General features: G+C 37.7%; 2 non-coding genes across 2 annotated transcripts; one reads left to right on the top strand and one right to left on the bottom strand.

Moving 5' to 3' along the window:
• Window positions 1-8837: 8837 nt before the first annotated feature.
• On the top strand, window positions 8838-8945 carry LOC130978049 (small nucleolar RNA R71). Its single transcript, XR_009085713.1, has one exon. It is a non-coding gene; the product is annotated as a small nucleolar RNA R71 (small nucleolar RNA).
• A 10301-nt stretch (window positions 8946-19246) lies between these two features.
• LOC130977352 (small nucleolar RNA R71) lies at window positions 19247-19354 on the bottom strand. The gene has a single exon (XR_009085046.1). It is a non-coding gene; the product is annotated as a small nucleolar RNA R71 (small nucleolar RNA).
• Between the last annotated feature and the right edge of the window lie 4754 nt (window positions 19355-24108).

The raw sequence follows: 24108 nt of genomic DNA, 5'->3' as shown, positions 1-24108 counted from the left end.
TTTTGTATGAAAGGATTAGTGATTGGTTTAGAAACTATACTTGCAACGAGAATTCATTTGTGAATTCTAAACCGTCAAAAATCTAATCGTCAACAGCTCACCCTAAAATTGCCACATATCTTATCTTTCTCTCCTCCAAATCCTAATTTTTCTTCTCTTTTCTTATTTACTTCCTTTTCCCTTCTTTCCCTTCTCTTTCTTCTTATCTTTTATTTTATTTAAATATTTCATCCATTGCATTTTAATTTTGTTCATATTTTTTCTTTTCTTTTCCAAATTTATTAATTTACCATTGGTGTCACATGTTCTTATTCAACTGTTATATCTTTTCTGGTTTTATCTTGGTGCTTCATGACTTGTTTTATTCTAATTGGGTATTATTATTCATAACTCAATGCTAATTTTTATAATATTGATATTCCTTTTGCATTGATATGTACTTACACTGTTTTGCATTACCCACACCCTCTTCCCCGTTGTTGCAATTTTTGCACCACTGGTATGCCATGGCTTCTATTGTCTTCTCACTTGCATGTTGTAGCTACCATGTAATTGAGACCATTATCATTTGGCATTACTCAACCCATATTTCATTTACTTTCTATCTTAATTTTTAGGTTACTTTTCTTTCTTTTTTCTTTCAGGATGGCCACCCGGAAGAGAAACGGAAGACGTTTACATGGGGAGACAGACAAGTCCATCTGCAAAATTTTGAAGAAAAGCTTCAGTTGGAACAACCCGTCCACCTGCACATCTCAGCATGCACCGAGGACGGTGCAATCTTTAAGTGTGGGGAAGTCGATACCAATCTCCATGGGTTAGTACCTTTCTGTTTCAACACCAATGCTTAAAATTTTCTTTATTAAATTAGTTGTTGCATTTGCATGTTTAATTGCATATTTATTTGATTTTTTTGCATTTAGTTACTGCTTGGTTAAAATAATAAATTTCTTTTAAGACCCTATTTTTGAAAAATTTCACTAATTTAAATTGAAAATTTTTATTAAAAATTTGTTTGAAGTTGTAATTGGAACATAGTTTTTGAGCCAAAGAACACACAACCTGTGAGATTTGAGCTTATTTACATGGTTACATTATTTAACCATAAACATTTTATTCTTGTGTGTTTACTTTTCTATGATTGCAATCTTAGCTTTGTTTTATTTTATATATCCAATATTTAATGTATTTAAATGCTTGTATATGATTGAGGCCATTGTTAATTCTAGCTCACTTATCCCAAAATTAGCCTACCTTTTACATCGCCCTTGTTAGCCCCCTTGAGCTTTTAATCCCCTCTTGTTCTATAAACCACAATACTAGCCTTAAGCAGAAAAACAAAATAAAAATCCCAAGTTGAATCCTTGGTTAGCTTAAGATAGAAAATCATGAATAGAGTTAAATGTAGGAAGCCTTGTGGGAACGTGAGTGATAGAAACAAAGGGTTAGGAAGATTAAAAAAGAAATAAAAATAAATTTGAAAAGCATGCTCATAAGAAAATCAAAGTGATTCAATTACCATGTGCATCAAAAAAAAAAATTCAGCATCTGAATAAAAGGGGATACAAAAAGAAATTCCCCAATGAAAACAATGCACATGGGATAAAAATAAAAAGTGAAACATGAGCATGTAATACAAAAGTGGGAAAAATTATGGGTAGCTAGGTATGATTTTAAAGTTATATAGAGTGTATGTATGCTAGGTGAGATCTTAGACTAATCAAGGATTCACTTTATAAAGCTCACTTAGCCATATATATACCCTTACCCTTACCTTAGCCCCATTACAACCTTGAAAAGACCTCATGATGTTTGCATTGATGCATTAAATATTGTTGATTGGTTAGATGAAGAACAAAGTGTTAGAAAGCATGACTAGGGAAGAGTAGAGTGATTGACCCTAGACACTTGAGAGATTAGAAGTGCATATACATTTCCTGTGAGGGTTCAATGCTTGATTCTATGTTCCCTGCTTTCATGAGCTATCTTCTTACAAGTTTACTTATCTTTTATTGTGTAATTTGAATTAGTGGAATATGGTTTATATTTATTCTTGGAGAATTTATTTACTTTTAAACCAAGTAGGTAGAAACATTTTGCATGTAGTTGTATTCATATACATAGGTTGCATTTCATAACATTTCACCTTTCCTCTTCATCTTTATAGCTTCTTTTGAGCTTAGCATGAGGACATGCTAATGTTTAAGTGTGGGGAGGTTGATAAATCACTATTTTATGGTTTATCTTGTGCTCAATTGAGTGGTTTTTATCTACTCTTTACCCACTTATTCATACTATTTGCATGGTTTTATATTTCCTTCCTGATTATGTGCTTTGATTGAAAACATGCTTCTTTGGACTTATATTTGCTTATTATTAAAACTCTCTTATCACCATTAGATGCCTTGATATGTGTGTTAAGTGATTTCAGAGATTACAAGGCAAGAATGGCTTGGAGGATGGAAAGGAAACATGCAAAAGTGGAAGGAATACAAGAAGTTGGAGAAATTGCTAAGCTGTCCAGCCTGACCTCTTCGCACTCAAACTGCTATAACTTTAGCTACAGAGGTCCAAACGACGCGGTTCTAGTTGCGTTGGAAAGCTAACGTCCGGGGCTTCGATTTGATATATAATTTATCATAGTTGCCCCGACGCCAGGTGACGCGAACGCGTGACCTAGCCAACACCCAATCCGCGCGGTCGCGTGGACGACGCGGCCGCGTCACTTTTCCACGATCTGTACGGACCAGAAAGCGCTGGAAGTGATTTCTGGACTGTTTCTAACCCAGTTTTCGGCCCAGAGAACACAGATTAGAGGCTATAAAGAGGGGGAATGCATCCATTCATAATCATGCTCTCATAATTTACTTTTCATGTTTTAAATGTAGTTTTGGAGAGAGAGGTTCTCTCCTCTCTCTCTCTCTTAGGATTTAGGTAGTGTTTTTAGAAATTAGGATTTAGGACTTCTCTTAGCTTTCTAGAGTGACTCTCGATCCCAGGTTTAATATTCTTTTTTACTATTTAATTTCTCTTTTATATTTTGATTACTCTGAAACCTTTATTATGTTTGATTGATGTTGCCCAATTGGCTGTTGATGACATTTTTATTTAATGATAATTGAGGTATTTTCAGTTTATAATTATTTTCTTTGAATTAAGTTGCCATTGCTTCCCATCTAAGGATATTTTTCTTATTCCAGCAATTTTACTTTTTCCCCTTTTGGTTCTGATTAAGAATTTAGTAACTCAACAGTTGTTGAACTCAACGTAATTAATAATCGTTATCTTGCTAATTGAGCTGAACCTAAATAATCCCAACCTTTTCTTAGGAAATAATTAGGATTCAAAGGTCAATTTAATTAGTCCCTTGACTTTCCTTTGCCCTGGTAAATGTTGACCAAGTGGAGTTTAGATTCAACTTTTATTATAGTTGAGAGAGATAACTAAGTTAGACCTCTAAATTCCCTTATCTTGCCAAAAGTTGTTTTACAGTTATTTATTTATTTTTAATTGCCATTTACTTTACTTGTCATTTAAATTACTTGCTTCTCACCTTCCAAACCCCGATTACAACCTTTATAACCAATAATAAGAACATACTTCCTCGCAGTTCCTTGAGAAGACGACCCGAGGTTTGAATACTCGGTTAACAATTTTTAAAGGGGTTTGTTACTTGTGACACCCAAAACGTTTGTATGAAAGGACTTTTGAAGGTTTAGAAACTATACTTTCAACGAGGATTTATGGTGCGCGAAATTGTGAACAATACTTTTTCACAACTCTCATAATCCCCGGTAATGGCTCCAAGAACTTGGTAGCTCAATACCATGGCATTACACAACTTCGCACAACTAACCAGTAAGTGCACTGGGTCGTCCAAGTAATACCTTACGTGAGTAAGGGTCGATCCCACGGAGATTGTTAGCATTGAAGCAAGCTATGGTCATCTTGTAAATCTTAGTCAGGCAAACTCAAATGTATATGATGATGAACGAAAATAACATAGAAGGTAAGGATAGTGATACTTATGTATATCATTGGTGTAAGAGCTTCAGACAAGCGTATGAAGATGCCTTCCCTTCCGTCTCTCTGCTTTCCTACTGCCTTCATCCAATCCTTTCTTACTCCTTTCCATGGCAAGCTCGTGTAGGGTTTCACTGTTGTCAGCAGCTACCTCCCATCCGCGCAGTGAAAGCTAATGCACGCACTCTGTCACAGTGCTGCCAATCACCGGTTTGGTTCCCTCCCCTACCGGAATAGAATCACTCTTTTGCGTCTGTCACTAACGCCCAGTAGGTTACAGGTTTGAAGCACGTCACAGTCATTCAATCATTGAATCCTACTCAGAATACCACAGACAAGGTTAGACCTTCCGGATTCTCTTGAATGCTGCCATCAGTTCTTGCCTATACCACGAAGACTCTGATCTCACGGAATGGTTGGCTCGTTTGTCAGGCGAGCACTCGGTTGTCAGGCGATCAACCATGCATCGTGCAATCAGGAATCCAAGAGATATTCACTAAGCCTCAGTTGCTTGTAGAACAAGAATGGTTGTCAGTCACCTTGTTCATGGGTGAGAATGGTGATGGGCGTCAATCATCACCTTCATCATGTTGAAGAACAAGTGATATCTTGGATAAAGAACAAGCGGAATTGAATGGATGAACAATAGTAATTGCATTAATACTCGAGGTACAGCAGAGCTCCACACCTTAATCTATGGTGTGTAGAAACTCCACCGTTGAAAATACATAAGCACAGGGTCTAGGCATGGCCGAATGGCCAGCCTCCCAAAGGTCTAAGATAGCATAAAACAGAGATAGCTACCAAAAGTCCTAGATGTTCAAAGATGAAAATACAATAGTAAAAGGTCCTATTTATAGAAAACTAGTAGCCTAAGGTGTACAAAGATGAGTAAATGACATAGAAATCCACCTCCGGGCCCACTTGGTGTGTGCTTGGGCTGAGCAATGAAGCATTTTCGTGTAGAGACTCTTCTTGGAGTTAAACGCCAGCTTTTATTCCAGTTTGGGCGTTTAACTCCCATTTTGGTGCCAGTTCCGGCGTTTAACGCTGGAATTTCTTGAGGTGACTTTGAACGCCGGTTTGGGCCATCAAATCTTGGGCAAAGTATGGACTATCATATATTGCTGGAAAGCCCAGGATGTCTACTTTCCAACGCCGTTGAGAGCGCGCCAATTGGGCTTCTGTAGCTCCAGAAAATTTACTTCGAGTGCAGGGAGGTCAGAATCCAACAGCATATGCAGTCCTTTTGAGTCTCTGGATCAGATTTTTGCTCAGATCCCTCAATTTCAGCCAGAAAATACCTGAAATCACAGAAAAACACACAAACTCATAGTAAAGTCCAGAAAAGTGAATTTTAATTAAAAACTAATAAAAATATAATAAAAACTCAACTAAAACTACTAAAAACATACTAAAAACAATGCCAAAAAGCGTACAAATTATCCGCTCATCACAACACCAAACTTAAATTGTTGCTTGTCCCCAAGCAACTAAAAATCAAATAAGATAAAAAGAAGAGAATATACTATAGACTCCAAATTATCAATGAAACATAGCTCCAAATTAGATGAGCGGGACTAGTAGCTTTTTGCCTCCAAACAGTTTTGGCATCTCACTTTATCCTCTGAGGTTCAGAATGATTGGCTTCTTTAGGAACTTAGAATCCAGATAGTGTTATTGATTCTCCTAGTTAAGTATGATGATTCTTGAACACAGCTACTTATTGAGTCTTGGCCGTGGCCCAAAGCACTCTGTCTTCCAGTATTACCACCGGATACATACATGCCACAGACACATAATTGGGTGAACCTTTTCAGATTGTGACTCAGCTTTGCTAAAGTCCCCAATTAGAGGTGTCCAAGGTTCTTAAGCACACTCTTTTTGCCTTGGATCACAACTTTATTTCTTTCTTTTTTCTTTCTTTTTCTTTCTTTCTCCTTTTTTTTTCGTTTTTCTCCTTCTCTTTTTTTTTTTTTTTGTATTCACTGCTTTTTCTTGCTTCAAGAATCATTTTTATGATTTTTCAGATCCTCAGTAACATGTCTCCTTTTTCATCATTCTTTCAAGAGCCAACAATTTTAACATTCATGAACCACAAATTCAAAAGACATATGCACTGTTTAAGCATACATTCAGAAAACAAAAAGTATTGTCACCACATCAAACTAATTAAGCTAGTTTTAAAGATGAATTTGAAATCCTGTACTTCTTGTTCTTTTGTGATAAAAACAGTTTTCATTTAAGAAAGGTGATGGATTCATATTCATAGCTTTAAGGCATAGACACTAAGACACTAATGATCATAAGACACAAACATGGATAAACATAAAGCATAATTTTCGAAAAACAGAAGAATAAAGAACAAGGAGATTAAAGAACGGGTCCACCTTAGTGATGGCGGCTCTTTCTTCTTCTTGAAGATCCTATGGAGTGCTTGAGCTCCTCAATGTCTCTTCCTTGTCTTTGTTGCTCCTCTCTCATGATCCTTTGATCTTCTCCAATTTCATGGAGGAGGATGGCATGTTCTTGGTGCTCCCAGTAGTCTTGTGGAGGAGAGTGCATCCCTTGAGGTATCTCAGGGATTGATGAGAGGGGTCTCTTGTTTGCTCCATCTTCTTCTTAGTGATGGGCTTGAGGTCATGCCTTCTCAGTTGAACCAGCTTTGGATGCCATAAATGGTTATGAAAAAACAAAAAGCAATGCTTTTACCACACCAAACTTAAAAGGTTTGCTCGTCCTCGAGCAAAAGAAGAAAGAAGAGAGTAGAAGAAGAAGAAATGGAGGAGAAGGAGATGGCTTTGTGGTTAGGCCAAAAGGGGAAGAAGCAGTGGTTTGGATTTGGATGGTGTAGTAAGTGGGGTTTTATGGAGGTGAGTGGTGAAGAGAGAGATGGGATTTGATAGGTGAGGGGTTTGTGGGGATCCTGTGGGGTCCACAGATCCTTAGGTGTCAAGGAAAAGTCATCCCTGCACCAAATGGCATCAAAAATCACGTTTTGAGCTAATTCTGGCGTTAAACGCCGGGCTGGTGCCCATTTCTGGCGTTTAACGCCAGGTTCTTGCCCTTTTCTGGCGTTTAACGCCAGTCTGGTGCCCCTTTCTGGCGTTAAACGCCCAGAATGGTGCCAGACTGGGCGTTAAACGCCCAACTGCTAGCCTCACTGGCGTTTAAACGCCAGTGAGTTCTTCCTCCAGGGTGTGCTGTTTTTCTTCCTGTTTTTCATTCTGTTTTTGCTTTTTCAATGGATTTTGTGACTTCTTATGATCATCAACCTACAAAAAAAAGGAAATATATAAAATATAATCATTGGGTTGCCTCCCAACAAGCGCTTCTTTAATGTCAGTAGCTTGACAGATGGCTCTCATGGAGCCTCACAAATGATCAGAGCAATGTTGGAACCTCCCAACACCAAACTTAGAGTTTGAATGTGGGGGTTCAACACCAAACTTAGAGTTTGGTTGTGGCCTCCCAACACCAAACTTAGAATTTGATTGTGGGGGCTCTATTTGTCTCTGATTTGAGGGAAGCTCTTCAAGCTTCCTCTCCATGGTGACAGAGGGATATCCTTGAGCCTTAAACACATAGGATTCTTCATTCACTTGAATGACCAGTTCACCTCCATCAACATCAATCACAGCCTTTGCTGTGGCTAGGAAGGGTCTGCCAAGGATGATGGATTCATCCATGCACTTCCCAGGATCTTGTCTCTTTTGAGGTAATTTCTGCCTAGACAAGTCATCCAGTTCTTTGGTGAGCAAGGGAGGTTCATCTTCCCAAGTCTCATTTCCAAATAACTTGTCATTTAGCTTCATGATTGCTCCAAGGTATTGAGCAACTTGCTCTTCAGTGACATACTCATCCTCTTCAGAGGAAGAATACTCATCAGAGCTCATGAAGGGCAGAAGTAAGTCCAATGGAATCTCTATGGTCTCATTTTGAGCCTCAGATTCCCATGGTTCCTCATTGGGGAGCTCAGAGGAGGTTGGTGCACGCCCATTGAGGTCTTCCTCAGTGGCGTCCACCTCCTCTCTTTCCTCTCCACATTCGGCCATGGTTATGGCTTTGCACTCTCCTTTTGGATTTTCTTCTGTATTACTTGGGAGAGTACTAGGAGGGAGTTCAGTAATTTTCTTGCTCAGCTGTCCCACTTGTCCTTCCAAATTTCTGATGGAGGACCTTGTTTCATTCATGAAACTTTGAGTGGTTTTGATTAGATCAGAGACCATTGTTGCTAAGTCAGAGGTATTCTGCTTAGAACTCTCTGTCTGTTGCTGAGAAGATGATGGAAAAAGCTTGTTATTGCCAAGCCTGTTTCTTCCACCATTATTGTTATTGAAACCTTGTTGAGGTCTCTCTTGATTCTTCCATGAGAAATTTGGGTGATTTCTCCATGAAGAATTATAGGTGTTTCCATAGGGTTCTCCTAGGTAATTCACCTCTTCCATGGAAGGGTTCTCAGGATCATAAGCTTCTTCCTCAGATGAAGCATCCTTAGTACTGTTTGGTGCATTTTGCATTCCAGACAGACTCTGAGAAATCAAATTGACTTGTTGAGTCAATATCTTGTTCTGAGCCAATATGGCATTCAGAGTATCAATCTCAAGAACTCCTTTCTTCTAACTAGTCCCATTGTTCACAGGATTTCTTTCAGAAGTGTACATGAATTGGTTATTTGCAACCATTTCAATCAATTCTTGAGCTTCTGCAGGCGTCTTCTTCAGATGAAGAGATCCTCCAGCAGAGCTATCCAAAGACATCTTGGATAGTTCAGAGAGACCATCATAGAAAATACCTATGATGCTCCATTCAGAAAGCATGTCTGAAGGACATCTTCTGATTAATTGTTTGTATCTTTCCCAAGCTTCATAGAGGGATTCTCCATCCTTCTGTCTGAAGGTTTGGACTTCCACTCTAAGCTTACTCCATCTTTGTGGTGGAAAGAACTTTGCCAAGAAGGCATTGACTAGCTTTTCCCAAGAGTCCAGGCTTTCTTTAGGTTGAGAATCCAACCATATTCTAGCTCTGTCTCTTACAGCAAAAGGGAATAGCATCAGTCTATAGACCTCAGGGTTAACCCCATTAGTCTTGACTGTGTCACAGATTTGCAAGAATTCAGCTAAGAACTGATGAGGATCTTCCATTGGAAGTCCATGGAACTTGCAATTCTGTTGCATTAGAGAAACTAATTGAGGCTTAAGCTCAAAGTTGTTTGCTCCAATGGCAGGGATAGAGATGCTTCTCCCGTAGAAATCAGGAGTAGGTGCAGTGAAGTCACCCAGCACCTTCCTTGCATTGTTGGCATTGTTGTTGTTTTCGGCTGCCATGTGTTCTTCTTCCTTGAAGAATTCGGTCAGGTCCTCCAAAGAGAGTTGTGCTTTAGCTTCTCTTAGCTTTCTCTTCAAGGTCCTTTCAGGTTCAGGATCAGCTTCAACAAGAATGCCTTTGTCTCTGCTCCTGCTCATATGAAAGAGGAGAGAAAAAGAAAATGTGGAATCCTCTATGTCACAGTATAGAGATTCCTTGAAGTGTCAGAGGAAAAGAGAAATAGTAAGAAGAAGGAGAAGAAAAATTCGAACTTTATTAGTTAGAGTTCGAATTGTGCATTAAGAAGGAGTAGTACTCCATAAATAGAAGGATGTGGGAAGGAGGGAAGAGAATTTTCGAAAATTCAATTAAAAGATTTTGAAAACATTTTGAAAATTTGATTGATAATTTTCGAAAATCAAAAGTGAAAAAGAAATCAAGTGATTTTTGAAAAAGATTTTGAAATTAGAAATTAAAAAGATTTGATTGAAAGCTATTTAAAAAAAATGAGGTTAAAAAGATTTGATTGAAAAGTTATGGTTTTAAAAAGATGTGATTGAGAAGATATGATTTGAAAACAATTTGAAAAGATGTGATTTAGAAAAAAATTTGATGACTTGCCTAACAAGAAAAGATATGATTCAAACATAAAACCTTCCTTAATAGAAAAGGCAAAAAATGTTCAATCAAATCATTAATTGTTAGTAAGTATCTTTGAAAAAGGAAAGAAATTGATTTTGAAAACATTTGATTGAAAAGATATGATTTGAAAAAGATTTGATTTTGAAAAACTTTGAAAACTTGAAAAAAGATTGATTTGAAAACAAAATCTTCCCCCTAGCACCATCCTGGCGTTAAACGCCCAGAATGGTATACATTCTGGCGTTTAACGCCCAAAATGCTACCTCTTTGGGCGTTAAACGCCCAACCAGGTGCCCTGGCTGGCGTTTAAACGCCAGTCTGCCTTCTTCACTGGGCATTTTTGAATGCTCAGCTTTTTCTGTATAATTCCTCTGCAGTATGTTCTGAATCTTCAATTCTTTGTATCATTGACCTGAAAAGACACAAATTAAAAATATTTTTGGATTTTTAATAATCAAAATGCAACAAGAATCAAATAACAATGCATGCAAGACACCAAACTTAGCAGTTTGTGTACTACTGACACTATATGAGACACAGAAACACTCAAGCCAAAAGAATTCAAAGATCAAAACAAAGAACTATATGCATGAATTCGAAAAATATAACAAAAACATGCATTTGACACCAAACTTAAGATGAGACACTAGACTAAAGCAAGAAACATCAAATATTTTTGGTTTTTTTATGATTTTGTAAAATTTTTTTGTGTTTTTCGAAAATTAAGTGGGAAAAGGCATCAAAATCCTTGATGAGAATTCCAGGAATCAGTGCAATGCTAGTCTAAGACTCCGGTCCAGGAATTAGACATGGCTTCACAGCCAGCCAAGCTTTCAAGGAAAGCTTCGGTCCAAAACACTAGACATGACCAAAGGTCAGCCAAATCTTAGCAGATCACTGCTCCAAGAGCAAAATTGATGAGAATCAACAAGCTCTTGTGGTGATAAGTTGAAACCTCGGTCCAATCAGATTAGACATGGCTTCTCAGCCAGCCAGATTTCAACAAATCATCATGAAACTCTAGAATTCATCTTCAAGAATTTCGAAAAAAATAAATACCTAATCTAAGCAACAAGATGAACCGTCAGTTGTCCAAACTAGAACAATCCCAGGCATTGTTACCAAAAGCTTGCTCAAAACTTGAACAATCCCCGGCAACGGCGCCAAAAACTTGGTGCGCGAAATTGTGAACAATACTTTTTCACAACTCTCATAATCCCCGGTAATGGCTCCAAGAACTTGGTAGCTCAATACCATGGCATTACACAACTTCGCACAACTAACCAGCAAGTGCACTGGGTCGTCCAAGTAATACCTTACGTGAGTAAGGGTCGATCCCACGGAGATTGTTAGCATTGAAGCAAGCTATGGTCATCTTGTAAATCTTAGTCAGGCAAACTCAAATGTATATGATGATGAACGAAAATAACATAGAAGGTAAGGATAGTGATACTTATGTATATCATTGGTGTAAGAGCTTCAGACAAGCGTATGAAGATGCCTTCCCTTCCGTCTCTCTGCTTTCCTACTGCCTTCATCCAATCCTTTCTTACTCCTTTCCATGGCAAGCTCGTGTAGGGTTTCACTGTTGTCAGCAGCTACCTCCCATCCGCGCAGTGAAAGCTAATGCACGCACTCTGTCACAGTGCTGCCAATCACCGGTTTGGTTCCCTCCCCTACCGGAATAGAATCACTCTTTTGCGTCTGTCACTAACGCCCAGTAGGTTACAGGTTTGAAGCACGTCACAGTCATTCAATCATTGAATCCTACTCAGAATACCACAGACAAGGTTAGACCTTCCGGATTCTCTTGAATGCTGCCATCAGTTCTTGCCTATACCACGAAGACTCTGATCTCACGGAATGGTTGGCTCGTTTGTCAGGCGAGCACTCGGTTGTCAGGCGATCAACCATGCATCGTGCAATCAGGAATCCAAGAGATATTCACTAAGCCTCAGTTGCTTGTAGAACAAGAATGGTTGTCAGTCACCTTGTTCATGGGTGAGAATGGTGATGGGCGTCAATCATCACCTTCATCATGTTGAAGAACAAGTGATATCTTGGATAAAGAACAAGCGGAATTGAATGGAAGAACAATAGTAATTGCATTAATACTCGAGGTACAGCAGAGCTCCACACCTTAATCTATGGTGTGTAGAAACTCCACCGTTGAAAATACATAAGCACAGGGTCTAGGCATGGCCGAATGGCCAGCCTCCCAAAGGTCTAAGATAGCATAAAACAGAGATAGCTACCAAAAGTCCTAGATGTTCAAAGATGAAAATACAATAGTAAAAGGTCCTATTTATAGAAAACTAGTAGCCTAAGGTGTACAAAGATGAGTAAATGACATAGAAATCCACTTCCGGGCCCACTTGGTGTGTGCTTGGGCTGAGCAATGAAGCATTTTCGTGTAGAGACTCTTCTTGGAGTTAAACGCCAGCTTTTATTCCAGTTTGGGCGTTTAACTCCCATTTTGGTGCCAGTTCCGGCGTTTAACGCTGGAATTTCTTGAGGTGACTTTGAACGCCGGTTTGGGCCATCAAATCTTGGGCAAAGTATAGACTATCATATATTGCTGGAAAGCCCAGGATGTCTACTTTCCAACGCCGTTGAGAGCGCGCCAATTGGGCTTCTGTAGCTCCAGAAAATCCACTTCGAGTGCAGGGAGGTCAGAATCCAACAGCATCTGCAGTCCTTTTGAGTCTCTGGATCAGATTTTTGCTCAGATCCCTCAATTTCAGCCAGAAAATACCTGAAATCACAGAAAAACACACAAACTCATAGTAAAGTCCAGAAAAGTGAATTTTAATTAAAAACTAATAAAAATATAATAAAAACTCAACTAAAACTACTAAAAACATACTAAAAACAATGCCAAAAAGCGTACAAATTATCCGCTCATCAATTTATCCGCAAATTTCTAGACCACGCAAAAGTCCTCTCATCAGGGTGCGTTGAACATTTTCACTGAGAGGACGGGACTGTAGCCACTGACAACGGTGATGCCCAACATACAGATTGCCATGGAAAGGAGTAAGAAGGATTGGATGAAGACAGTAGGAAAGCAGAGAGACGGAAGGGACAAAGCATCTCCATACGCTTATCTGAAATTCTCACCAATGAATTACACAAGTATCTCTATCCTTGTTTTATGTTTTATTCATAAATCATTCATAACCATTTGAATCCGCCTGACTGAGATTTACAAGGTGACCATAGCTTGCTTCATACCAACAATCTCCGTGGGATCGACCCTTACTCGCATAAGGTTTATTACTTGGATGACCCAGTGCACTTGCTGGTTAGTTGTGCGAAGTTGTGATAAAGAGTTGAGATTGCAATTGAGCGTACCATGTTGATGGAACCATTGATGATCACAATTTCGTGCACCAAAGCCCATTCAACTAAGAAGGCTTGACCTAAAGCCCATAGCTAGAGGATGCTTGGTATTTATCCAACGTTCTATCATCCCCACTAGCAATCGGTCAGAAGTGACTGTTAACAGAGCCATCATGATCATGATTGGAGGTTAGGTGAAAGTACATGAGGTGATTCCCCAAGAATTATACAAGATAGCTGAGAAGCCTTTCACCAATGCAAGGTTGGCATTCCCACACCTCATCTGTTATCTATGCAATTCAGTTGGAATTGTCATAAATGGAGATATCTCAATTGGGAAGGACAAGCCCATCACTAAGAAGAGGATGGAGCAAACTAGAGAGCATGCACAAGAGCCTGTGCAGCCGCCTCAGGATGAGATCCTTGAGATGCCTCAAGGGATGTATTTTCCTCCTCAAAAGCTATTGGGATCAATGGTAAACTTCTCTTGGAGAACTGGGCACTAACATGGAGCAATTGAAGGTGGAGCATCAATATCACTCCATCATCCTCAATGAAATTAGAGAAGACCAAAGAGCCATTAGGGAAGACCAAAGGGCTATGAGGGAAGAACAACAAAGGCAAAAGAGTGACATTGAAAAGATCAAGCACCACATTGTATCCTCAAGGGGGAGCACTAGCCGCCACCATTAAAGGTGGATTCATTCTCTTTTACTTCCTTTCCCTTTATTATTTTTTTTGTTTTCTGTCATGTATTGTCTGTTCTCTTGTTCTTGTTGCATGATCATTTGTATTGATGTCTTAAAGTTATAAAATGTTCCATATATCTCTCACCTTGCTTAAAAGAAAATTTTAATTGAAAAGAATTGAGAGATACATGAATTTCATGTTTAAAATAAGAATAGTTCAATTATTTTTGACGTGGTGACATTACTTTTTGTTTTCTGAATATATGAATAAATAGTGTATATTTGAAGTTGGAATTTTAGAATGTTGGCTCTTGAAAGACTAAAGGAAAAAGAAAAGTATTATTGGTAATCTGCAAAAATCTAAATAAATTGATTCTTGAAGCAAGAAAAAGTAGCAAAATGGAAGAGAAAAAGCTTGCATGCAAAAAAAAGAAAGAAAAAAAAGCAAGCAGAAAAAGCCAATAGCTCTTTAAACCAAAAGGCAAGAGCAAAAAGCCAGTAATCCTTTAAACCAAAAGGCAAGGGTAAAAGGATCCAAGGCTTTGAGCATAAATGGATAGGAGGGCCTAAAGGAATAAAATCCTAGCCTATGCAGCTCAATCAAGTTGTCCCTAACCATGTGCTTGTGACGTGAAGGTGTCAAGTGAAAAGCTTAAAACTGAGCAATTAAAGTCCTGATCCAAAGCAAAAAGAGTGTGCTTAAGAACTCTGGACATCTCTATCTGGGGATTCTAGCAAAGCTGAATCATAATTTGAAAAAGTTCACCCAGTTAAAGTGTTTGTGGCATTTTTGTATCCGGTGGTAATACTGGAAAACAAAGTGCTTAGGCTCACGGCCAAGACTCTAAAAGCTGTGTTCAAGAATAAAAAAGAACTAAACTAGGAGAGTCAATAATATTATCTAGATTCTAAGTTCCTAAAGATGCCAACCATTCTAAGTTTCAATCCATAGTGAGATGCCAAAACCATTCAGAAGCAAAAAGCTACTAAGTCTCGCTCATCGAATTGTAATTAAGCTTCATTGAAAACTTAGAGATTTATTGTATCTTAATTTTCTTTTTATCCTACTATATTTTTAGTTTCTTGGGGACAAGCAACAGTTTAAGTTTGGTGTTGTGATGAACGGATATTTTATACGCTTTTCGGCATCATTTTCATATAGTTTTCAGCATGTTTTGTTTAGTTTTTATTAAGTTTTTATAGGTTTAGTGTTAAAATCACATTTTTGTATTCTACTTTGAGTTTGTGTGTTTTTGAGCAATTTCAGGTATTTTCTGACGAAAATTGAGGAGCTGGAGCTAAAGTCTGATTCAGAGACATAGAAAACCACTACAGATGCTATCCGAATATGACCTCCTTGCACTCGGAAGAGCTTTTCTGGAGCTACAAAATTTCAAATGGAGCGTTCTTAATGGATATGGAAAGTTGACTTCTAGATATTTCCAGAAATGTATAATATTTCACAATTTGTATCAGATTAGAAGGCCCAAAACTGGCGTCCAACGCCAGCTTCCTGCCCCCTTTCAGGCGTCCAGCACCCACAAAGCAGAGACCAGCGTCCAAACTCCCAGAGAGGACCCCCTAGCCAGCATTCAAAGCCCTAGAGGCCTCCTAGCACGTAGATCACATCAAAGCTCGGCCCAAACACTCACCAAGTGGGCCCCAGAAGTGAATTTTAGCACTAAGGTAGCGTTTGTTTTCGGAGACAGGACACAAAGACATGGACAGTACATCTTTAAAAACTGTTTGGAAGTAGGGACATGGACACTGAACACATTGTCTTCGAGACAGTTTTTATAATTTTGTGTCCACTCTTTTACGAAGGACAATGATGGACACGAGATTTGGAAGAGGGACACAGACTTTTTTTATAATTTTTGTTTCTTTTTGTCCATAGATATTTTTTATTATTCCACTGTTACCCCTTCTTATTTTTCCTAATTTGTGTTGTTCTAAAAAATGTACTTTCTTCTTCATGTTCCTTCTTTCTTTTTTTTTCCAAATACTCTTTCTTTTTTATAGAATTTTTTACTGAGTTGGATAATTCATTCCTTCTTATCGTTCTTACAACAATATCATTTTAATATTGTATTATATTATTTGATTTGTAATAAAAATAATAACAAAAATAATTAGTCTTAAAATTTTTGAAAGATAAATATTATCAAAGATAAAATTGATCTTTTAAAATACTAAAAAAAATTTATAAGTTGTAATTAATTTTATATAATTTAAAAAAATCAGTTTTTTGTAAAGAAAAATCAATTTTTAGATAAAAAAATTAATTTTCTAAATAAACACAGATTTTTATGTGCAAAAACTATTTTTTTCATGTAAAAATGGATTTTTTTAAAATTGATTTTTTATTTAAAATTAATTTAGCTTATTAACCTAAACAAAATTTTTCATTAATCAAACTCAGATTTATTTTTTTGTTAATATTAACTATATGTATTCCTACATATTAATAATAAATTTAAAAATAAAATAATTATATTTATAAATTTTATTTTAATAGAAATATTATTATATAATTTTTTATTAAAATTTTTGGCCTCTTTAAACATTTTTTTTCAAGTTCTACTCTCATTCTCTATTAAATTAGTTTGTACTTGATGTAGAAAATTTAGAATCACATGACTATTTTAGTCATTTTATATAATATTTTAGTCTTGTCCATGTGTATCCAAACATAATAGTGCACATTACATTAGTGTCTTGTACATTGTAACCAAACACAATACACAAAGAATAATTTTGAATGTCTCCGTCCTATTGTCTCTGTCTCAGTTTCATGTTCTGTTCTGTCTCTAAAAATAAATGCCACCTAAAAGACCGTTTTACCCCTTTCTATGTAATCCCTAGTTATTCGTTTATTATTTAAAGAACTTTTACATTCTCCATCAAGGAGAACGCACACCATAGTCGTTTTTCACATTGTATTTCCTTTCAGTATGAATTGTTAAACCTCTTAGGTTGAGGGGCGGAGCGCTGCTGAGTCCTATGAATTAATAAAAGTATTACTGTTTCTTCTTCGATCCATGTTTGATTTAATTCTAAAATGTATACTCGTTCTTCAACATGGTGAATAGGATGATCAGTGACAATCAGCTCTATTCATCATACTAGGACCACGTGCCTGACAAACACACGTGTCTACTTGGGTTCGTGTGAATACGTGGCTGGAAAATGCTAATTCACGACTTCGTTGGGTTCGTGTATCACAATTTCGTGCCCCAAGTTTTTGGCGCCGTTGCCGGGGATTGTTCGAGTTTGGACAACTGACGGTTCATCTTGTTGCTTAGATTAGGTAATTTTCTTCTTATTTTATTTTCAAAAAGCTTTTAAAAAATCTTTCAAAATTTTTCTTCTTTTTCGTTTTTTTCAAAATAATTTTCAAAAAACCCAAAAAAAAATTCATAAAATCATAAAAACTCAAAAATATTTCATGGTTCTTGTTTGAATCTAGGGCCAAATTTTACGTTTGGTGTCAATTGCATGATTTTAATTGTCTTGCAATTTTCGAAACACATGCATTATGTTCTTGATGATCTTCAAGTCGTTCTTGATTAATTGCATTGTTTGATCTTCATGATTTATTGATTTGCACCGCATGATGTTCTACATATGCGCTCTTGCATTCATATGGCCCAAACATGAGAAAGCTCTAAGTTTGGTATCCTCCATGTTTTCTTCCATTAAGAAAACTGAGTTATTGACGTTCATCTTGATCTTCAAGATTGTTCTTGGTGTTCATCTTGACGTTCATAATGTTCTTGCATATATCTTGTGTTTTGATCCAAGAATTATATATTTTGACTCATTTTGTTGTTTTTCAAAATTGAAAACATATCTTCTTGAATAAAGGATTTAGCAAAATGAAGATCCAAGAACATAAAGTAGAGGAATTACATAGAGAAAGCTGGGCGTTCAAAACGCCCAGTGAGGAAGGAAAACTGGCGTTTAAACGCCAGCCAGGGTACCTGGCTGGGCGTTTAAACGCCCAAACCATGCAGCAATTGGGCATTAAACACCCAAAACATGCAGCATTTAACGCCATGATGAAACAAGGAGAGGAATTTTGTTTTCAAATCAAATCTTTTTCAAATCTTCATAATTTTTCAAAATCAAATCTTTTTCAAATCAAATATTTTGAATCATATCTTTTTCAAAATCATATCTTTTTAAACATATCTTTTTCAAAAATCAAATATTTTCCTCATATTTTCAAAAATCATTAAATTCTAGAATCATATCTTTTAGTTTCTTGTTAGTCAAGTAATCAATTTTAAGTTTAAAAATCAAATCTTTTTAATTTCCTTTTCAAATATTTTTCAAAATAAATTTCAATCATATCTTTTTAATCATATCTTTTTTTCAAATCATATCTTTTTCAAAAATTTGATTTCAAAAATCTTTTTTAAACTTCCTATCTTTTCAAAATTAATTTTCAAATCTTTTTCAACTAACTAATTATTTTAAATTTTAATTTTCGAAAATTCTCCCCCCTCTTTTATCTTTTTCTATTTTAAACACTAACATTCCTCCTCCATTGTCAATTCGAACTCCATTTCTCTTTGTGTGTTCGAATTCTTCCTTACCTACCTCATCCTTTCATTCTTGTTTTCCTCTGACACCTCAAGGAATCTCTATACTGTGACATAGAAGATTCCATATTTTTTTGTTTTCTTCTCTTTCATATGATCAGGAACAAAGATAAAGGCATACTTGTTGAAGCTAATCCTGAACCTGAAAGGACTCTGAAGAGGAAGCTAAGAGCAGCTAAAGCACAAAACTCTGAAGAGGACCTCACTAAAATTTTCAAAAAGGAAGTAGCAAAAGAAACAATTATGGCCGAACCAAACAACAATGCAAGGAAGATACTTGGTGATTTCACTACACCAACTTCCAACTTCTATGGAAGAAGCATCTCAATCCCTGCCATAGGAGCAAACAATTTTGAGCTAAAGCCTCAATTAGTTTCTCTACTGCAATAGAACTACAAGTTTCATGGACTTCCATCAGAAGACCCTTATCAGTTCTTAACTGAGTTCTTGCAGATCTGTGATACTGTTAAGATCAATGGAGTTGATCCTGAGGTCTACAAGCTTATGATTTTCCCTTTTGCTGTAAGAGACAGAGTTAGAACATGATTGGACTCACAACCTAGAGATAGCCTGGACTCTTGGGATAAGCTGGTCACAGCTTTCTTAGCCAAGTTCTTTCCTCCTCAAAATCTGAGCAAGCTTAGAGTGGATGTTCAGACCTTCAGACAAAAAGATGGTGAGTCCCTCTATGAAGCTTGGGAAAGATACAAGCAGCTGACCAAAAAGTGTCCTTCTGATATGCTTTCAAAATGGACCACATTAGATATATTCTATGATGGTCTGTCTAAATTTTCCAAGATGTCACTGGACCACTCTGCAGGTGGATCCATTCACCTAAAGAAAACGCTTGTAGAAGCTCAGGAAATTATTAAAACGGTTGCAAATAACCAGTTCATGTATACCTCTGAGAGGAATCCTGTGAGTAATAGGATGCCTCAAAAGAGAGGAGTTCTTGAAATTGATTCTATGAATGCCATACTGGCTCAGAACAAAATATTGACCCAACAAGTCAATATGATCTCTCAGAGTCTGAATGGATTGCAAAACGCATCCAATAGTACTAAAGAAGCATCTTTTGAAGAAGAAGCTTATGATCCTGAGAACCTTGCAATGGCAGAGGTGAATTACATGGGTGAAGCATTTGGCAACACCTATAATCCTTCATGGAAAAATCATCCAAATTTTTCATAGAAGGATCAACAGAAGCAAGGCTTCAATAATAACAATGGTGGAAGAAACAAGTTTAGCAATAGCAAACCTTTTCCATCATCATCTCAGCAACAGACAGAGCACTCTGAGCAGAATCCTTCTAGCTTAGCAAACATATTCTCTGATCTATCTAAGACCACTCTTAGTTTCATGACTGAAATAAGATCCTCCATTAGAAATTTGGAGGCACTAATGGGCCAGCTGAGTAAAAGGGTTACTGAAACTCCTCCTAGCACTCTCCCAAGCAATACAGAAGAGAATCCCAAAGGAGAGTGCAAGGCCATTGATATTATCAACATGGCCAAAACCTTAGAGGAGGAGGAGGACGTGAATCCCAATGAGGAAGACCTCAGGGGACGTTCAATGGTCAGTACGGAATCCCCTAATGAGGAACCAAAGGAATCTGAGGCTCATACAGAGACCATAGAGATTCCCTTGGACCTCCTTTTACCATTCATGAGCTCTGATGACTATTCATCTTCTGAAGAGGATGAAGACATTGTTGAAGGGCAAGTTGCCCAATATTTAGGAGCAATCATGAAGCTGAATGCCAAGCTGTTTGGTAATGAGACTTGGGAGGAAGAGCCTCCTTTGCTCACCAATGAACTGAATACATTGGTTCAGCAAAATTTTCCTCAAAAGAAACAGGATCCTGGTAAATTCTTAATACCATGTACCATAGGCACCATGACCTTTGAAAAAGCTCTGTGTGACCTGGGGTTAGGAATAAACATGATGCCACTCTCTGTAATAGAGAGACTGGGAATCTATGAGGTACAGGCTGCCAAATTCTCATTAGAGATGGCAGATAAATCTATGAAAAAGGCTTATGGACTAGTAGAGAATGTGCTAGTGAAGGTTGAAGGCCTTTACTTCCCTGCTGATTTCATAATCCTAGACACTAGGAGTGATGAGGATGAATCCATCATCCTTGGAAGACCCTTCCTAGCTACAACAAGAGCTGTGATTGATGTTGACAGAGGAGAGTTGATCCTTCATGTGAATGAAGAATGCCTTGTAGTAAAGACTTAAGGTTCTCAATCTGTAACCATGGAGAGTAAGCATGAAGAGCTTCTCCCAATACAGAGTCAAACAGAGCCCCCATATTTAAACTCTAAGTTTAGTGTTGAGAGGTGGTGGACGAAATTGTGATCACTTGTTATTTGATTTGACTTTTTGGTCTTGTATCTTTTACTCTTAGGGCACTTGGAATTCACAACTCCGTTCAACTAACCAGCAAGTGTACTGGGTCGTCCAAGTAATACCTTACGTGAGTAAGGGTCGAATCCACAGAGATTGTTGGTATGAAGCAAGCTATGGTCACCTTGCAAATCCCAGTTAGGCGGATTGAACATTTGTAATAGTGATAATTGGATTGTTCTAATAAAAAGGAATAATAAAAGGGATAGAAATACTTATGCAGATTCATTGGTAGGAATTTCAGATAAGCGGAATGGAGATGCTGTAGAGCTCTCGGACGCCTGCTATCCCATTGCTTCTACTCAATCCTTCTTACTCCTCTCCATGGCAAGCTTTGTATAGGGGTTCACTATCAGCTGTGGCTACTTTCATTCCTCTCGGGGAAATAACCTGCACGGCTGTCACTCGCGCAGCTAACCAGTCTGGAGGCATCACCCATGGCTGATAGCTACATCCCATCCTCGCAGTGAAAGCTACGCACGCACTCTGTCACAGCACGGCCAATCACCGGTTGGTTCCCGCTCCTACTGGAATAGAATCCCTCTTTTGCGTTTGTCACTAACGCCCAGCAGGTTAAAGTTTGAAGCACGTCACAGTCATTCATGAACGGAATCCTACTCGGAATACCACAGACAAGGTGAGACTTTCCGGATTCCCAGGATCCTACTCGGAACACCACAGACAAGGTTGGACTTTCCGGATCCAGATGAATGCCGCCATCTATCTAGCTTATACCACGAAGATTCTGTTGGGGAACCTAAGAGATAAACATTCAAGCCTTGTTACACGCAGAACGGAAGTGGTTGTCAATCACGCGCGTTCATAAGTGAGAATGATGATGAGAGTTATTAGCTCATCACATTCATCATGTTCTTGAGTACGAATGAATATCTTGGAATAAGAATAAGATAGAGAATTGAATAAAAGAAAATAGAACTTCATTAATCTTTGAGGTACAGCAGAGCTCCACACCCTTAATCTATGGTGTGCAGAAACTCCACCGTTGAAAATACATAAGTAAAAGAAGGTTCAGGCATGGCCGAATGGCCAGCCCCTAAACGTGATCAATGATCTCCTAAGATGAAGAATAAAACAAAACTGAGATCAAAAGATGATTGATACATTAGTAAATCATCCTATTTATAATAAACTAGCTCCTAGGGTTTACATGAGTAAGTAATTGATGCATAAATCCACTTCCGGGGCCCACTTGGTGTGTGCTTGGGCTGAGCTTGATCTATCCACGAGCAGAGGCTCCTCTTGGAGTTGAATTTCGAGTTATGATGTGCTTTGGGCGTTCAACTCCGGATTATGACGTTTTTCTGGCGTTTAACTCCAGAAAGGAGCGTGTACTTGGCGTTCAACGCCAGTTTGCGTCGTCATTCTTCGAATAAAGTATGGACTATTATATATTGCTGGAAAGCCCTGGATGTCTACTTTCCAACGCCGTTGAGAGCGCGCCATTTAGAGTTCTGTAGCTCCAGAAAATCCATTTCGAGTGCAGGGAGGTCAGAATCCAACAGCATCAGCAGTCCTTTTGTCAGCCTTTTTCAGAGTTTTGCTCAAATCCCTCAATTTCAGTCAGAATTTACCTGAAATCACAGAAAAACACACAAACTCATAGTAAAGTCCAGAAATGTGAATTTAACATAAAAACTAATGAAAACATCCCTAAAAGTAGCTCAAACTTACTAAAAACTATATAAAAACAATGCCAAAAAGCGTATAAATTATCCGCTCATCACAACACCAAACTTAAATTGTTGCTTGTCCCCAAGCAACTGAAAATCAAATAGGATAAAAAGAAGAGAATATACTATAAAGTCCAAAATATCAATGAATATTAATTTAATTACATGAGCGGGACTTGTAGCTTTTTGCTTCTGAACAGTTTTGGCATCTCACTTTTTCCTTTGAAGTTCAGAGTGATTGGCATCTTTAGGAACTTAGAATTTCAGATAGTGTTATTGACTTTCCTAGTTAAGCATGTTGATTCTTGAACACAGCTACTTTTGAGTCTTGGCCGTGGCCCTAAGCACTTTGTCTTCCAGTATTACCACCGGATACATAAATGCCACAGACACATAACTGGGTGAACCTTTTCAGATTGTGACTCAGCTTTGCTAGAGTCCCCAGTTAGTGGTGTCCAGAGCTCTTAAGCACACTCTTTGCTTTAGATCACGACTTTAACCACTCAGTCTCAAGCTTTTCACTTGGACCTTCATGACACAAGCACATGGTTAGGGACAGCTTGGTTTAGCCGCTTAGGCCTGGATTTAATTTCCTTGGGCCCTCCTATCCATTGATGCTCAAAGCCTTGGATCCTTTTTACCCTTGCCTTTTGGTTTTAAGGGCTATTGGCTTTTTCTACTGCTCCTTCTTTTTTTTTTTTTTTTTTTTTTTTCGCAAGCTTTCTTTTTCACTGCTTTTTCTTGCTTCAAGAATCAATTTCATGATTTTTCAGATCCTCAATAACATTTCTCTTTGTTCATCATTCTTTCAAGAGCCAACAATTTTAACATTCATAAACAACAAGATCCAAAGACATATGCACTGTTCATTCATTCATTCAGAAAACAAAAGCATTGTCACCACATCAAAATAATTAAACTAAATTCAATAATAATTTCGAAAATTATGTACTTCTTGTTCTTTTGAATTAAAACATTTTTCTTTTAAGAGATGTGAAGGACTAATGGAATTTATTTATAGCTTTAAGGCATGGTTACATACTAATGATCATGAAATAAAGACACAAAACATAGATAAACATAATAATTAAAAACCGAAAACAGAAAGAAATAAAGAACAAGGAATGAATCCACCTCTAGTGGCGTCTTCTTCTTGAAGGACCAATGATGTTCTTCAACTCTTCTATGTCCCTTCCTTGCCTTTGTTGCTCCTCCCTCATTGCTCTTTGATCTTCTCTTATTTCTTGAAGAGTGAGGGCGTGTTCATGGTGTTCCACCCTTAGTTGTTCCACATTATGGCTCAAATCTTCCAAGGAGGTGCTAAGTTGCTCCCAATAGTTGTTGGGAGGAAAGTGCATTCCATGAGGCATTTGTTGCTGGTGAACCTCCTCTTGTTCT

The sequence above is a fragment of the Arachis stenosperma genome, chromosome 4 (genome assembly GCF_014773155.1).
Source record: "Arachis stenosperma cultivar V10309 chromosome 4, arast.V10309.gnm1.PFL2, whole genome shotgun sequence".
Taxonomy (NCBI): domain Eukaryota; kingdom Viridiplantae; phylum Streptophyta; class Magnoliopsida; order Fabales; family Fabaceae; genus Arachis; species Arachis stenosperma.
This window is presented reverse-complemented; position numbering and strand designations above follow the sequence as displayed.